General features: G+C 30.6%; 1 protein-coding gene and 2 long non-coding RNA genes across 3 annotated transcripts in view; 1 reads left to right on the forward strand and 2 right to left on the reverse strand.

Moving 5' to 3' along the window:
- The window catches only part of LOC136997325 (transcription initiation factor TFIID subunit 7-like), a 297,656-nt gene that overhangs the window by 122,439 nt on the left and 157,010 nt on the right, over positions 1–18,207 (reverse strand). The window lies entirely within an intron of this gene.
- On the forward strand, positions 91–3,613 carry LOC136998140 (uncharacterized). Its single transcript, XR_010888763.1, has 3 exons — positions 91–1,971; positions 2,155–2,281; positions 2,356–3,613. It is a non-coding gene; the product is annotated as an uncharacterized lncRNA (long non-coding RNA).
- On the reverse strand, positions 13,525–15,426 carry LOC136997795 (uncharacterized). Its single transcript, XR_010888440.1, has 2 exons — positions 14,303–15,426; positions 13,525–14,077 (listed from the first exon to the last, which is right to left on the reverse strand). It is a non-coding gene; the product is annotated as an uncharacterized lncRNA (long non-coding RNA).

The following is an 18,207-nucleotide window of genomic DNA, read 5'->3' on the forward strand; positions in this document are numbered from 1 at the left end:
AAATCCTGATTTAGGAACCATAAAGTTTGACCTAACTTCACAAAATGTTACCTTAACAAATAAAATTGATATGATAAAAATAATATAAAATTTTAATAAATTAGTAAATTAGTGAAAATACGTTGAAAATAATTATAAATTTTATTAACATTTCTTTCACTTCCCTTTAATACAACATTGCAAAGTACTCTATTTTTTATGTTGATATTCTCCATTTTTATTTTTATCTTTTTTTATAAAATGTAGCGAAACGAGTATTAACGCAATTATCTAAACTTAAGAATAATAAGACTAATAATCAATAAGAATAATAACTAAACTAATTTTATATTACTTTATTACTTAAAAACAGGTTTAAAAATACTACGGCTAATGAAAGAATAACTAATAAAAAACTAATGAAAAACACTAAGACTAATGAAAACTATTTATATTTATATCAAACAATTATCCTACAATATATAAATTTTGCAAAAACTATATTTTTGCAATATCACATTAAATGCACATTAAACGTGAATAACACTACCTATGTTTCCTTTGCCGTGTATCAGTTCGTCGAACATAGGATGTGTGTTAAACATGGGACGCATTAAACATAAGACGTTCGTCAAAATGCACGAAAAAAAAATTTATGGCTACATCATGACATAAAACGATCGTGAGCCAACACATTAAGAAGATTCTCGCGTTAGAATCAAGTTTTCCGATTCGAGCGCAGTGCTTTGGTTCAGAAGTAAACATACGAGAATTTCATATTGTATGTGTCTCCTTGTATGTTACGAACGTCCTATGTTGAAGACAAAAAAATAATGAAAACAACTAAAATTAGAATTCAGAAACAATTTAGAGAAAAGATGGGTTTACATATAGATATTCCAAAACAAGGAACTGGAACAAGTAACAATGGAAACACTGCTAGAAGGTTCTTTAGAGATCCTCAAATCACTTCGAGCATAACTGGTATTGATGAAAATTTAATTAGAAGGTTCGGTATAATTCTTCAAACACTTGCTTGTGGAAAAAAGATTGATGCTGATAAATTTGGCAAATATGCTTCCGAAACAGCAAAACTGTACGTGAATTTGTACAGTTGGTATTATATGCCAGCATCAGTGCATAAAATTCTGATTCATGGAAAAAATATAATAGAATCATTTCTAATTCCAATAGGAAATTTATCTGAGGAGGCCCAAGAGGCACGTATATATATATATATATATATATATAACAAAGATTTTAAACATTTTAGAGAATTTAATACACGAAAACACAACAGATTTGCCACAAACGAGAACATTGTACATAAACTTTTGATCTCTTCGGATCCTTACATAAGTAGTCTTCGTAACGAATGGAAGCATTTTCCAATTCCAATAGATGCGGAAGCTCAAAACTTGTTGCTTGACGAACAATAGTTATTTAATAAGTACGAATTTATAATAATAATTTAGTGTTACTTTTAATTAATTCACTAATTTACTAATTTATTAAAATTTTATATTATTTTTATCATATCAATTTTATTTGTTAAGGTAACATTTTGTGAAGTTAGGTCAAACTTTATGGTTCCTAAATCAGGATTTGAATGTTTAATTTCAACTATATCAGTGCCCGATGTTAAGTTACAGAAAATATTTACTGTTGAAGAGTTACTTGCTGTTCAGTCATTATATTTTACAAATTTAATTGTTTTATGTGTAATTTAATAATAAAAAAAAAATAAAAAACAAAAATCTACCTCCACAAAGTTATTGCAAATTTTGTTAGCTTTCATTTAAAAAAAAAAGCATCGAAATCGGTTAACATTTCGAGACTGTAGCCTTTTTTGAAACACGAAATGTCGTTTGGCCCCACTGTGCGCCGGTCCCGTTGCCGCTGATTCTGTCGCCGCTGGTTCCGTCGCCGCCGGTTCCGTCGCCGCCGGTCCCGTCGCCGCTGGTTCAATATCATCGAAACAAAACAGACAAGGTAACATAATTTTAATCCATTAAAGATTGTACCATATATTAGTACTTACATAGTGTATAATTATTAGTACTTACGTACTGCATATTTTCCTACACACTATTTTTTAGTACTTACGTAGAATATATTTTTCTTTGTACTATTATAAAAACACATATGTAATTAAATTAATTTTAATAATTACAGATTATAGACCGAGAGGTAGAGCCGCAGGAGCTCGCCGACAGCAGGAAAGATTTATGCAATTTTTATATCAGCTATCCATGGCACCACATCACTGGGGCAGACACAGGGGAAGAGGCAGAGGAAGAAGGTAAGAAAGCATTAAAAAATTTCTAAAAATTACAAGTTATAGTTACATGTATAGTTATTACATTTATTTTACAGAAACAATTAGGTATTATTAAGTCATGGTGTTCAAGCGGCTCGTCGCATCGCTCAAGAAAAAGTTTTTTTTAGTTATTTTCTAATATTACCAATAAAACATCTGTTTCACAGAATGTAAGTGTGATGTGACAAAATACTTGTGTTAGAATGCGAAATAATTTAGTTACTATGTAATTAGGTTAATATTAATGCACAAAATTAATTATGTGACAAAATTGAGATTATTTTTCAATTATTTTTGCACATTTTGGATGTAACATTTATATTAAGTCAGTTGTATATTAACTAAATTATCTTACATTCCAACACAAGTATTTTGTATCACACTTACATTCTGTGAAACAGATGTTTTATTTCAAATATTCAAACTAAACTATTTTTTGTTGTAACATGTCTTCGGTTTGACTGCCCCATTGATATAAAGCCGTGGATAGCTGATATAAAATATCTTTGATTTGATATTACAGTTTTGTTAAAATTTTTACAAAATATACGAAATAAAACTATAATATCAAATCAAAGACATGTTAAACATAAAATAATTTAGTTAAAACATTTGAAACGACACTTATTATGTTTCATTTAGCGTAATTGTGATATCAAACGCAATACTTATGTTTTATTTCAAATATTCAAATTAAACTATTTTTAGTTGTAACATGTCTTTGATTTAACTGCCCCATTCATATGAAGTTATGGATAGCTGATATGAAATATCTTTGGCTTCATATCACGGTTATGTTAAAATTTTTACAAAATATGCGAAAAAAACTATGATATGATATCAAAGACATGTTAAACATAAAATAATGTAGTTAGAACATTCAAATGACACTAATTATGTTTCATCTAGCGTAATTGTGATATCAAACGCAATACTTATGTTATTAGTTATTTTTTAATATTATCAATGAAACATCTGTTTCACATGACTTAAATGCTATATAAAACACAAGACGTGTTATAATGTAAAATAGTTTAGTTAATATGTAATTAAGTTAATATAAAAATGTACAGAAATGTACAAAATTAATTATGTGACAAAATTTAAATTATTTTTCTACATTTTGAATGTAACATTTATATTAACTTAATAACATATTAATTACATTATTTAAATTATAAGTTTTGCGACTGGATCGATGTCAACGTCGATGAGATGTTCTTCGTTCATTAATACTAATAAAATTCTATTATATGGCAGTTTATTTGTTAATAAAATATTAACAAGATTAAAGGATATAATTTTTTTTTTCATACTTTTCAGAAGTTTTTTTTAATACTTTTCGAGTTATTTTATATCTTAATCTGACATATTTCGATATAAAATTTAAATTAAAATATTTCTAAAAATATTAAGTTCTGGATAATCTTACCGTAATACTTTTATGATTAGAATAATGAGAATCAAGTGGTATAAAGAAAACGCATAATTGTTAAAAAAGTACATTGTAAATTGCAAACTTTTTCTTCAAATAATGGGTTTTTTACACGTATTGATTTGTTTCATTATTCTGTGCATAAAAATATTACGGTAAGATTATCGATAACTAAATATTTTAAAAGATTTTAGATTTTATATCAAAATATGTCATATTTCTCTCTCTCTCTCTCTCTCTCTCTTTTTCGTGTTTGCGAAATTTTCGTAGTGCAACTTGGGGAAGTCGAATTTGTCGAACCTTGACACCTGGTGCAAGGAATTCCCGTAGCGCAACTCGGAGAAGTCGAATTTGTCGACTCTTTGCACCTAGTGCGAAAAATTCCTGTAGCGCAACTCACAAAAGTCAAATTCGTTGACCCTTGATACCTGGTGCAAAGAATTTTCGTAGCGCAACTCGGGGAAATTAAATTCGACGACCTTTGGCACCAGGTGCAAAAAATTCTTGTAGCGCAACTCGCAAAAGTCGAATTCGTCAAACCTTGACACCTGGTGCAAGGAATTCCCGTAGCGCAACTCGGGGAAGTCGAATTCGTCGACCCTTTGCATCTAGTGCGAAAAATTCCTGAAGCGCAACTCGCGAAAGTCGAATTCGTCGACCCTTGATACCTGGTGCGAGGAATTTTCGTAGCGCAACTCGGGGAAATTGAATTCGACGACCCTTGGCACCAGGTGCGAAAAATTCTCGTAGCGCAACTCGCAAAAGTCGAATTTGTCGAACCTTGACACCTGGTGCAAGGAATTCCCGTAGCGCAACTCGGGGAAGTCGAATTCGTCGACCCTTTGCACCTAGTGTGAAAAATTCCTGTAGCGCAGTTCGCGAAAGTCGAATTCGTCGACCCTTGACACCTGGTGTGAGGAATTTTTGTAGCGCAACTCGGGGAAATTGAATTCGACGACCCTTGGCACCAGATGCGAAAAATTCTCGTAGCGCAACTCGCAAAAGTCAAATTCGTCGAACCTTGACACCTGGTGCAAGGAATTCCCGTAGCGCAACTCGGGGAAATCGAATTCGTCGACCCTTTGCACCTAGTGCAAAAAACTCCTGTAGCGCAACTCGCGAAAGTTGAATTCGTCGACCCTTGACACCTGGTGCGAGAAATTCCCGTAGCGCAACTCGGGGAAGTCGAAATCGTCGACTCTTGGCACCTGGTGCGAGAAATTCCCGTAAATTTTAATGATAATGATAATACTCTGGGCCCCGTAAATTCTTCATTCGTCCCTGCGGACAGAGGAGAAGAATAAGGAGACGACGTTTCTTAATTTTTTGCATTACCAACATCACTTTTTGACCGCTTGTATCTCTGAAACGGCTGGACCAATTTAAATTTTTTTTGGCTTAAATTAGTCGTGGCGATGCCGCCTTTAAGGATATACTATGTGTTTTTATAAAATTTTTTATATTTTAGTTGCTACAAACCCCCGAAAAGTCGACTTTGTGCGCGCAGGATAAGAGACTTAGTAGTGTCATTTTCTGAACTTTGCCAGAGATTCTTTTCCTGACTTATAGCGTTTTCGAATAAACGGGGTTTGAACGATCTAGGGTTGATCAATCACTATTTTACTATAAATGCAAGTCTTTCATTGGTGGAGAGGTTGCAATGACGTCATTAACCAATCTTGGGTCGTTCAAATCCTGTATAATCGAAAACGCTATTAGTAGTGTCGTTTTTTGAACTTGGCCGGAGACACTACCGCGTCGACTACCTGGGGTAGACTACAATGAAACGCCCCAGATGCTACCTGGGGTATATCATATTAAGAATTTCTTTCACTCACGGCAAGGGAAGGTTTGGTGGGGTTGTTTACATACGCTCTGTAGCCTACGTGCTCTATGTCCTCTCTCCCTCACTTCCACGCTTTCTCTCTCGCACGCGTTATCGGCACGCACATTCCTTTCCCCTACTCCTAAATCACATTTGAATCCTTCGACACGACCAGTGATGCCAATTCGAGCTCGCTGGTACCATGGGTACCGTAGTGGAGGGGATACCCACACAAGCGAAATCGTTGACGTCACATGTCCGTGTGGCTCGGCGAGCACACAGTGGATATCCCCTCCATTACGGTACCCATGGTACCAGCGAGCTCGAATTGGCATCACTGGACACGACGTTATACGAATGAATCTTTGCTCCTGAATTGTTACTATTCGCACGACGGCACTTGAGCGAGGCGGACCGTTCGCGCGTTATTCCCTCCCCCCACCCCCCACAACTACCCCCAATTCTTATTACTTCACACAGTTTTTCACCTTCCTCCCCCTTTCTACCATTACCTGTTGCGTACATGGCAACGTGTCGAACGCGTATTCCGTGCGATGAGCGATATTTGAGTTTAACTTTCATTCTAATATGACAAAATACGCGTCGGGAGTGTCGGCTAAAATATCGTATGATTATTGTAACATCGTTCCGCTGTAATTTCGCAGTAATATAAAACGCGGAGTGCCGTTTAAAGTGCCGTGTGCTTTTCATATTCGCGTCGCGATCGCGTGTAAATACTTTATAGACCACTGAGCGGAGGAGGAGTTATAGACTTTTACCGAGAGTTATAGCGAATCTATAGATGAACGCATTTTTGCTGTATGACAATGTTACGCCGTGCCCGTGACTCAAAGATCTCGTCGCGGGCCAACGCAGGATTCGGGATCCGTCGTGTAGGGCCAAGGGGGTTGATCCAAGGGAGATAATTATTGAACGATGTTCAATGAGAAATAAAATATCTTTATTCACTTAGCACTCGCGTACACTTTATTTAACGGCTTCCTCACAGTCGTTACGATCGCGTAAGATACAAACTCGGAGTTCGCGATACCGACGTGCAGCTCGTGCTTAGATCAAACTTAAAAACCCGTGGTGACGATCGAGTCACCTTCTTTTATACAGATCAGTATCAAGGTTAGCAACGTCTGCTTTCCGTGAATGCTGATCTACTTCGCTTGTTTGTGAGGCAATCCGCCGATCGTTTCCTCATGCGGTTAACGCCTCAGCGTTTAATTATAATCGATTGTTACTTGTCTAAAGAATAGCATTGGTCAATATCTTTGTTAATTTTAAATACCTTATTCGTCTTTCTAAGAACGTGCTTCGAGTTGAAAGTTTTATTTGCTAATTCTTTAAACAATAGCGTTGCTAAATTAAAATATCTCGTTGTAGTCTTTCGACACACAACAACAAATATTGGGACACGATTTTTTTTGACTTTAGGCTTGGCTCGGGGGAGGGAAAGATCGGTTTTAATCATAAAATCTCCACTACGGCAGGGCAATCTTCGGTTCTACGTGCAGCGCGCTAGTTGTACAGATAGCCGGACTGTCGAAGGTAGTCGAGGACGGCTACCGGAATTAGTCAAACGCTATCGATTGCTTTTCAGATGTCTTGTATCTAGTCGGTTGATTGGATGACTAATCACCTCATCTTCTTCGAGCTTATCTTTGCCTTCTGTTTTGAGAGAATCGTGCCCCAATTGGTAAATGTGGTCGTCTGAAACGCGGACGGAATTCGCGCGTAACGTCACAGCTTGGACAATTCGATTCGATTCGCCTGTGATGTCGGGAGTGCCGTTTTAAGTATCGCGCGATTTTCGTATTCAGGTACGCATGCGAGCAATGCATGCGCCGCGAACGCGTGAGATTCAATGTGAGTGCTTCGAAGGACCACTGAGAGGAGGAGGAGGCTCAGGAGGAGCATCGGGCGCCGGCGGAGCAACTTTACGGTAAACAATAATTTATTTATTTCTTGAAAATATTGTACATTAAAATATTTCAAAGACAAAATATTTACATTAGTTAATATTTATCATTATTAGAATTTATTCGCATATTTTTTTACTTTTTATTTAAATAATTAAACTTTTTTAATAATTCTTTTATTACATATTTGCTTAGAAAACGAATTAAAAGTTCAATGTACTCAATATTTTTTATGATTTCACAAATATTTCATATTGTGAACGCTGTTATAATTTTGATTTATTTCGTGTTTTACAGATCAACTATGCAGATCAACAGAACGACAACTCCGCTGCTGCGCATCGATCGGTGAGTTAGTTTAATTTGTCTTTTATTATTAAGATAATGGATCGAATAATAGTGTGAAAATATATAGACGCGAGACACTTTGCAGGTCGTATAATTTTTATTGTCTTATAGTAATTATATCAAAATTTTATTCTCTCGTATTTTTTAAAAGTATTTTGAGTTGTACGTGCATTTGTTTTTAAAAGAACAAAGTACTTATTTTTTTAGTTAATTTATATTAAATTTAATTATGTGTTACCAATATTATTATATATATCTAGAAAAGATACATGTTATATTAGATTATAATTATAAAAATTATTAAAAAATATGTAACCTGCAAAATGCGTTGTACATTAAAAAAAAGCAAAGTGTTTCTAATTTTGATTTTGATTGAGCCCGAAGTTGAAACAACTTTCATCAGTCTAATTGAATCCATATATTTGAATGCATATATATTAAATATTAATCATATAATATTAAAAATATAATTATACACCAGAATACTTTGAATAAAATTATGTAAAGTACATTATTTCTTCGATTCATTATCTTGAAATGGATAGGCTAGGACTTAGATGCGTTGATGAATATTTAATCCTGGAATATTTCCTAAATGAATTTCATGATTGACAGATCAGAACAAAATATATTGAATAATTAACAGAGAGTTTGTAGAATTTTTTTATGACAGAATTGAAAACAATTTTTATATGTTTATTTATCTTTATTTAATAATGTATGCACAAGTTGTTAAAGATGGCCAAAAATTGTCGAAAACAACGGTGCATATATAATATTACTGAACAAAGATGACTCTAAGCATATAAAAAATGTTTTCAATTTTATTATAAAAATTAATACAAATTGTCTAAATAATCCAATACATTTTTATTCTAAATAATGTAGGGGAAGGTGGGGTAAAACGGACCGCGGGGTAAAATGGTCCATTTGCTAGATTTTATTAGTAAGTACCTCTATCTGCTGGATAAACATAAAATTAATTTCCTTTTTGATGCTTTTTAACTGTTTAAAAATTACGTCATTATATCATAAGACTATCGTAAGTTATTTATAAAGAAACGTCAAATTCTTGCAAATAGATCTCGTGATCTAATTTCTTAGTATTACATTTTAAGTGACTAAGATTGCAAAACTTAATATTTTTAAATTTTTCTACAAGTTCCATATTTCTAATTATTGAGAAGTAATATTTCATCAGTTACATTTAAAAAATAATTTTGATACAGGTAAATAAAAATAAGATAATATTAATGTTGTCATGTGGGGTAAAATGGACCAATTTAAATGGGGTAAAACGGACCAATTTATATATTTGTTCTACTTATATTTTCTACTTATACTTTCTACTTATAGTTTTCTGCTTATATATTTGCTCTGATTTGAGAAATATTTTACATCTTATTTTTTTTTACTAAAAAAAGCTATGAAAAATAAAAAACGCACTGTTAAAAGTAAAAGAAACTTGAAATTTATTGAAAATAATGTCTCCAAATAAAAACAGATTTTATAATAATTATTTATTTTATTTACATGCTTTATTTTAAAATGTTATATTTAATATAAACGTTAAAAATTATAAAGATTATAATTATTTTAAAGATTTGTGTGTATAATAAAATGATTAATGTTAAATTAATATTTCTATTCTTATTCAAAAATATTTAATAAATACTATATAGTTTTTATTTTGAGTTGATCAGTTAAATTATTTCTTGATCCATATTATCTCGGCTTGGTCCATTTTACCCCATGGGATGGTCCATTTTACTCCACCTATGGGGTAAAACGGACCAAAATTAAGTTTTTAAAAATCTTAATAATAATTCAAACTTTTGCAAATTTTGAAAATTTAACATTATAATCTTATACTAAACATTCTACAGTTTCTTCATGCTAAATTTCAGTTATTTTTTGTCATTAATATAAAAAATATAGCCATTTTTGCTTAGGGGGTCCGTCTTACCCCACCTTCCCCTACTTATGTTTGTTTATATATTTATTTATATTTTTTTTATATAAGAAAAAATATAAGAAAAAAAATATTAAAAAAAAAGATTATATATAAAATAAAAGAAAAAACTTGTTAATACATGGAAAAAAAGTATTTGCTGCCGCAGTAAATTTTATATAAGCTATCGTAGCAAAATTTCTTACAGTTAATTATTATTTGAACAGCAAAAAGATTTGTTATAGATAATAATTTTATTTACCAAAATTAGTTTTGTTAAATCTGCAAATTATATTGCTAATATATAATAAGAAATTTATTTTTATCTTATTATCAAAGTTTGTATTAGTGGCGACAATTCATTGCAATAGTAAAATAAATTTATTAAAAATAAATTATTTTGTTGTAACAGCGAATTTTAACAGTAACAGTAACAGCACTTGTTTTCTCATCTCAAAAATTGTCGATTTTTTGAACAAACCAGATTTGTTGCATATTGAATAATCTGTAAAAGTAGTTACAATAGCGAAATTTTATCGCTAACATATTTAACATGCAATAGCAACGATTATTTTATTGCGGCTAGCAAAATTCCTTTTCTGTGTGTAAATGTGTACTTTCATTTCTTCCTTCCCTACGGTAAGTGGTTTATTTTTTTATATCTTTCCAGGATTAAATATTATAAATTGGCGTTGAAAAGCAAAAGTAAGAAAATTTTTAAATACATATGTACCATAAATGTATCACAGATGTAAATTAAAAATGAAAAAGAAAATTCTTTTACACAAACGTAAATATATTAATGAATTATGATATATTTGAAATAATTTATTTAATAAAAAAGGAGTGCATTTTTTATTAACAATTTATTTACAATTTTGAAATATATATTTATTCTTGCTATACGTCAATTTCTTCGCAATCTTTCCTAGCCTACCCATGCATCCGTGGTCCTATGGCTAACAGTAAAACTACCAAAGCGGTCAAAATAACCGGTTTATTCTTTTTAGAATAATTATTTAAATTTATAATGTATTTGTTGAGATTTTTTTCTGTGACTTGTTGCATTGTGTTAAATAATTTAATTGATTAATGTACTTTTTCTCTTTATCACTTTTTATAAAAAAAGAAAAAAGAAATAGAAGTTGGTATATGTTAATTGTCGGTAGTTCCAGTGTTGATCCCATGGTTGAGCATGGACTTTCGAAATTCGTGGTCCCATTGATGATGGTCGAGCACGGATCTCGAAACATTGATATGATCGAACATTGAACAATGGTCGACTATCAATACAAATTTTGGACGCAACTAGCGGAAACTGAGCCGAGCTCTGCGCTAACGTCCTGCGAGAAACATCGAGACAATCACTCTCGAATTTTCGATGCAAATAGCGGTAACTGAGCTGAGCTCTGCGCTAAGCATCACTCGAAAAACGCCGAAGTCGTTATCCTCGGAATTCTCTCAAGTGAGAGATGTCATTTGCGTACACGAAAATGCGTATAACGTGATATTAAATCGATACTTATAAATTAAATCGTTAATCGTTAAATCATTATCTCTATCCGCGTTTCTCGGTTTATTTGATTTACACGAGTTTTCAGATATCTACATCTTTTATTAGGTAGGATTTTCTATTAGATAGAATTGTTTTATTAAGTAGAATTTTTTGTTAGGCAGGATTAAACAATTTTGTATAAATTTTGTATTTTTTTTATTTCTGTGCATCGATAAATATTGAAACTTCTGCTTTGACAGTGAGTTTGCAGTTTGTCGATGACAAAGAAAATGACAAAACTTTGGGTGGGCAAACAGCAAGATTTTCTTTCGAAAAACGAAAGAAATTTCTTCCGCAAATAAAGCATTATATTGAAAGTAAGGCGTTTAGATGTTTAAATATATAGAAAATAACTTTCACGATAGGAAAGTTTTCTACAGTTTTATAAGATACTTTGATCTTTTCAAATAAAATTTTTTAAATTTTCCATAAATCTTTTAAACGTTTAAACGTCTTTATTGACATCTTGATAGTAAATAAACTATTATATTAATTTTTATAATTGAAATATCGAGTTCAAAGGAATGATGAGGGTACATCTTCCTTTTATTTAATATTATTTCTGTTTTATGTTATTTTGTGTATTATTTCGGTGAAAAATTAAAAGGGCAATATATATAAGAAAATATATAAAAAGGTAATATAAAACAAATTATTGTTAATTCTATTTTAAATTATTTTGTTATATATTGTTACATATATTTTCCTCTATTTATTTTTTGATAAAAAAATGTTTCGTTTATTTGAAAATTTCATTTGTATTCTTTTGCGATTATCTACTTATCACTTAAGAGATATGAATGTTTTTTCAATTTCTTACATAATTGCGATTACCGTCGTAGTCGATCTCTTATATGTAAAATGCAAATGGAATCTTCAATAAATGTACATACAACATGAATATAAATGTACAAAATAAAATTTCCAATTCGACGATACCCACATAGCAAAATTTCATCCTACGGATGTCCGTGGGATGTAATGTAAAGGATTTTCAGATATCCCTGGGATGTCTGTACAAAGCCGTAGGATATCCGTAGGGCATCCGTGGGATATCCGAATGTCCGCTTTTCAGATATCCGTAGGACATCCAAAAATAAATCCCTGGGATATCCCTGGGATATCCTACATATGATTAAATTAGATCCCAACAATGTCCCCTGGATATTTTTTTTTATCCAGATAAAATCCAAATAAAATTATTGAATATAGGATGGTGTTAATAATCCGATCTTATATTCGAAATCATTTTAAAACCTCATTCAATCAACAAAATGGTTGCGCAACATTATTTCATTAGTTGAATGAAATCATAAGACGATTCTAAATATAAAATTGGACTATAAATACCACCCAGAAAAATATCTATTTTAAATGTTTATTTAAAATGCCTTTAAAAAATATATTTTTTTAAAAGATTTAAACAGAAATTGTTTAGTTTTAAGTTAAGGAAGCAATAAAACAGTAATCTTAATAAGTAACGTCACTCTCTTTCTCTCTCGAAAAGTTTCATATTAATTATTATTTATATTTTAAAAATTTACGACAATCTCGCTTTAATGACACCACTATCAAGATATTGTTTTATTACTATTTTTTATTACTCCTTTAAAACTAAAGAATTTTTGAAACATTTTTTCAAAATACATATTTTTTTCAAATATTTTATATAGACATTTGACATGTAAGTATCTTTATGAGCATAAAGGAAAAATTATTAGCAAAATTTCTAAAAATAAAAGCTTCTAATATATTACATTATTTTAAGAATAGACACATTTCAAAAAAGGTAAAGTACGTATAAGTAATATAAATAATAGTACATTTGAAGCACATTTTATTATAAAATATGTAATTTTTTTTTTAATTTTTTATTTACTATATAATGTAAAAATAGTCACGATAAAAATAAAATTTGTATATATAAAAACGAAAACTAAAGATACGTCTTGTACATTTCAAAATTGCACTAGTCACAGTGTTAGATATAAATTAATAAACTTGATATTACTAAATATTATAACTTAATATGAATAATATTACATACATAATATTTTATACATAAAATTGCTAATATTATGTATAATTTATACACATGAACAAAATATAAAAAAAAAGTATTAAATATTTTATTGTGCAGCATTCAGTTTTTTTATTTTTTCAATTGCATGACGAAGTCATGATTTAATTGGTTCCGAAATTTCGTGCTCAGTAGCTTGCGGGTATTTTAATTGAACTGTACCTACAAATACGTATAAACATTTATATAACATAAATATAAACATATACCTCTCAATATATTTTTAATTTTTTTAAACCAGATGTTTAATGAATTAGATGGAAAGTTAATCTAATTTTTATAATTTAATAACTAAATCTAATGTATGTATTATATGTATATGCATTATGTATAGATTTATTAGTGTAAATATCTATGTGTTTAAGTGTTTGTTTATGTATTTGTATGTGTGGGTATATATATATATATACGTAGTATATATTCACTAAACTTACATTCACCAAATTTATTAACAAAACAAACATTTATATTTCCTACATATACATAATTCTTGTCATTTTTCAAAGAACTAGTTATTCTTAAAGATGCATGTATTATGTTACCTTGTTTATGCCATAAGTTAAGAATATTATGTTACCTTGTTTACGCAATAATTAATGATGACTTAAATATTAGTATCTATAGTCTTTTTTTTACTGTAAATAAGCAAACTCTTCCTGCAATATAATTTAAAACAATAATATTGAATCCTATTTTCACTATACTATACATATACATAATATTACATACGTAAAACTAACTTATTTGTAAAAATTATATACATATATATATATATATATATATATATATATATATATATAATTGTGCTATAAATATATATATAGCACAAAAATTAATATAAAATATATAAATAAAAATTGTAGTAGCGGTGTTCTACTAACCAACATCTCTCAAACATAACCTTATTTATGATATATTTAGAAAGATGACCTGCATATGATATAATAATTTTAGATTTTAATAATTATCTGTCAATTTAATAGTTCCTGACGCCTTATATTATCGCTTATGCGCCTTTTTCCGTTTTTTAAGGGAGAATCATAGCACAAAACTCACACTTCACTGTCTGCGTTAATCTCAATGTTCACCGATCTACGACACTAGAATTTGATTTGAGTTGTCGATTCGAGAAAGGTTAGGTAATCAAAAAGCGGTAATCTTATACAGTAATGGGAGAAAGTTCCGTAACGGTCAAATATCTTGGAAATTAATGATTATGGAAGAAAATGTTTAATACAAAAGTTTTAATATATTAAATGGTCTATTATATGGTTATATTGAAATGACCTTCATGTGACCTTGAAGGACACCGCAAAGGTCAACTTTGAAATCTTAAATGGAAACTCCTATTTTCTATTACATATTCTTAAAGCTGGTGTCAAGACGTTTCCGAAACACTATAATGAAGTTATTTTTTATTAAATACTTTTCGAGTTATGAGGCTTGAAAGTTACAGCATTTTGACATAAAATACAAAATATCTTGTAAAACATTCAATTTTCAGGAATCCTACCTTAATACTTTTATGCATAAAATAATGAGACGAATCAATTGATATAAAGAAAACATTGTTGCTTTTAAAAAAAAATATGCAGCTGCATGTTGCAAATTACATATTTTTTCTTCTGAAAGATTTCTGAAAATTGAATGTTTTACAAGATATTTTGTATTTTATGTCAAAATGCTGTAACTTTCAAGCCTCATAACTCGAAAAGTACTTAATAAAAAATAATTTTATTATATTGTTTCGGAAACGTCTTAACACCAGCTTTAAGAATATGTAATAGAAAATAGAAGATTCTATTTAAGATTTCAAAGTTGACCTTCGCGGTGTCTTTCAAGGTCACATAAAGGTCATTTCAATATAACCATATAATAGACCATTTGATATACTAAAACTTTTGTATTGAACATTTTCTTCCATAATCATTATTTTCCAAGATATTTGACCATTACGGAACTTTCTTCCATCACTGTATATACTGGCTTCTCGAACCAAGAACTCGATGACCAAGTTCTCTAGTATCGTCATATAATAGAAATAAATATTTTCTCTATATATACTTGTACTTTGCTCTTAACAAATGGACGGATTAAAATTATATTTGTATGTTATATGTGTGTTTACGCATGCACACAAAATTAAATTTGTTCTCTGTTCAAATTAAGCAAAAAAATGTCTTACTAAAAAATATTTATGTAAGAAATCTTTTGCTAAATTTGAAGAAACAGCAATTTTAATGTACGTATATTTTTTGTGCTAGAAATATCTTTAGGAAATCCTACGAATAACTATTTATTATCGATCTGTATCATTCGAATCATTTTGATCAAAATGGGATGTCCTGCGGAGATCGTACATAAGATATCCACAGGACATGCTACACGGGATATCCTCAGGTAATCCTACGGATAACGTTTTGTTCTGGATCAAACTGGGACTATTTCGATCAAATTGGGATGTCCTAGGGAGATCTTTGCTATGTGGGTATTCACATTTATTTGTTTTAGGTTATCAAACAATAATATATTGTATTATGACAATGAAAAATGAAGAATAGTTTCTTAAAACAAAATTAATATTTTCTAGATTTTTATTAAACGCTTTTATTTTTTAGGTATAATTTGTCAGATATGATTTTTCAGACTTTTATTTAATGTTTCTTTATCTTTTATATTTATATTGTTGCGTCCGCGAATCGGTATTTCACGCACAACAACGAAACTCACGAAATTAAGCAACATAACACAACACTTCGAATAAACAGAGAACACTTTAATAAGAACAGTAACTCAACAGTAACTCTTACAATAAGAAACCGGAAATATAATTTAAAGACCGGAGCTGTCGTATACGTCCGCCCGAGCAGACAGATATCTCAGATCCAGTGATGCAAACTCGAGCCGGCCAGCACCCGAGCACCGCGGTAGGGGAAGCACGCACACAAATGAGAATCGTTACGTCACACGTACGTGTGCGCCCAGTGTTGCTAGACGGGACGCTTTTTTTCACGAACGCACTTGAGAATCGGCCTCAACGGTGTACTAATTGAGGAAAAAAAAGCGCACTTGTAGACCCTTCTATTAAAAAATTATTAGAAAATTTTGTTTATCGTTAAAAAGTGATAAAAAGTAATAAAATAATAATAAATTAAACGCATGTAAATATTATGTTTATTTTTATAATAATAAAATAATTAATAATATTAATAAAAAATAAGCTAAAAAAGGAAAGGATGTTTAAATAATTGTTAATAACATTTTAATAACAATAAAATATTTTATTTGGCAGAATTATTTTCCCGCTTTGCAAGAACTTCTTTAATAATATTGGTGCATTTTGATCGAGCCAGTGAAAGATCTTGCACGATTGAAGAATCTATACAAATGTCTTTTAACAAAGGAACTAAGTGATCTGCGGTATAAAGAGCAACGTTATGTTCAGAATAAAAAATGCTAATTTAATTTTGGCTCGTTTAACGTTTTCAATATGAGAATTTTTGGAATATTGGCTTTGGCTTTGACTTATTTGAGAATTACTGTCACAATTTTTAATATGTTTAGCCCTTTGTGAATGTCGTATTAAATCTGATTTACAGCATCTAATGGTAATATTGCACAAGTTACAAATTGCCTTATTTTCCGTAGGATGAGGAGCCAGCCATCCTTTAAATAAATCGTCAGCTAACCAAGAATTTTAAAAATTTTTAATATGCGTTTTTTTAATGGCTCCTTTTGAACTATCCATATTTCGCGTAACAAAAAATACATAGAAATATATATATGATATAAATATTATTATTTTTTACATGTACTCACCTAACTTTCTCCTGTAGCCTGTCAAACGTCTAACTTTTCGCGCCAGCACCCAACACTATAAGCCGTATACACCGCTGGATTCATAGCTGCAGCGCTGCGCATGCGCGAGAAAAAGCGTCCCGTCTAGCAACACTGTGTGCGCCCCGCCGTTCAGTTTGTAGAAGCGAGTGGACATATGTGTTCCGTCTCCTTTTTATCAAAGCGACGTTGCACGCTTGTTGCGTATGACAACGTGAAATGCTTTTTCGAGATTTATGTGATCTTGTAAAAAGTGAATAATATTGATATTAATAAAATATCAGAACATTAAATATTTATAAATTATTAATATGCGTTAATTGCGATAGTTAATACTTTAGAGTTTAATATTATGTTATACAGGGTGTCTCATAACTACCGCTTAATACTTTAATAGTATTTTTTGAAGATAAAATAGAGTAAAGAATCTTAATACAAAAATATCAAGGCTACAATAGTTTTTAAGTTATAAACAATCAAAGATGCTAATGATGTCGCGTAGGACTGGCACGCTCAGATTTGCAATTACACGTACACGCGTACCGATCTGTCAACTGCTATTGATTTTTACTGCACAGCTGATTTTTCACGGACGTGAAATGCATGTGGATTTTCGTTACTCCAAATGTGAGAGTTGTGGCTGTTAACTACTCCTTCACGAGTAAAACGTGACTCGTCTGTAAATAAAATTTTATGGACAAAACCAGAATCTTTATTTTCATTTTCCAAAAATCATGTTGAAAATGATGGGAGATTATACATGAACATTACGATATACTTATTGTATTTTCTGTATCAGATTAAAACGCTTACAATAAATACAATGTAACGCATCTTTATCGAAAATATTTTCATCTAGAAGAATCTAATTTTATACATTGTTATTAGAGAATTAAAATAGAGATTCTGGTTTGGTCATTAAAATTTTATTTACGGACGAGTCATGTTT

This window comes from Linepithema humile, chromosome 1, assembly GCF_040581485.1.
Source record: "Linepithema humile isolate Giens D197 chromosome 1, Lhum_UNIL_v1.0, whole genome shotgun sequence".
Lineage (NCBI taxonomy): Eukaryota > Metazoa > Arthropoda > Insecta > Hymenoptera > Formicidae > Linepithema > Linepithema humile.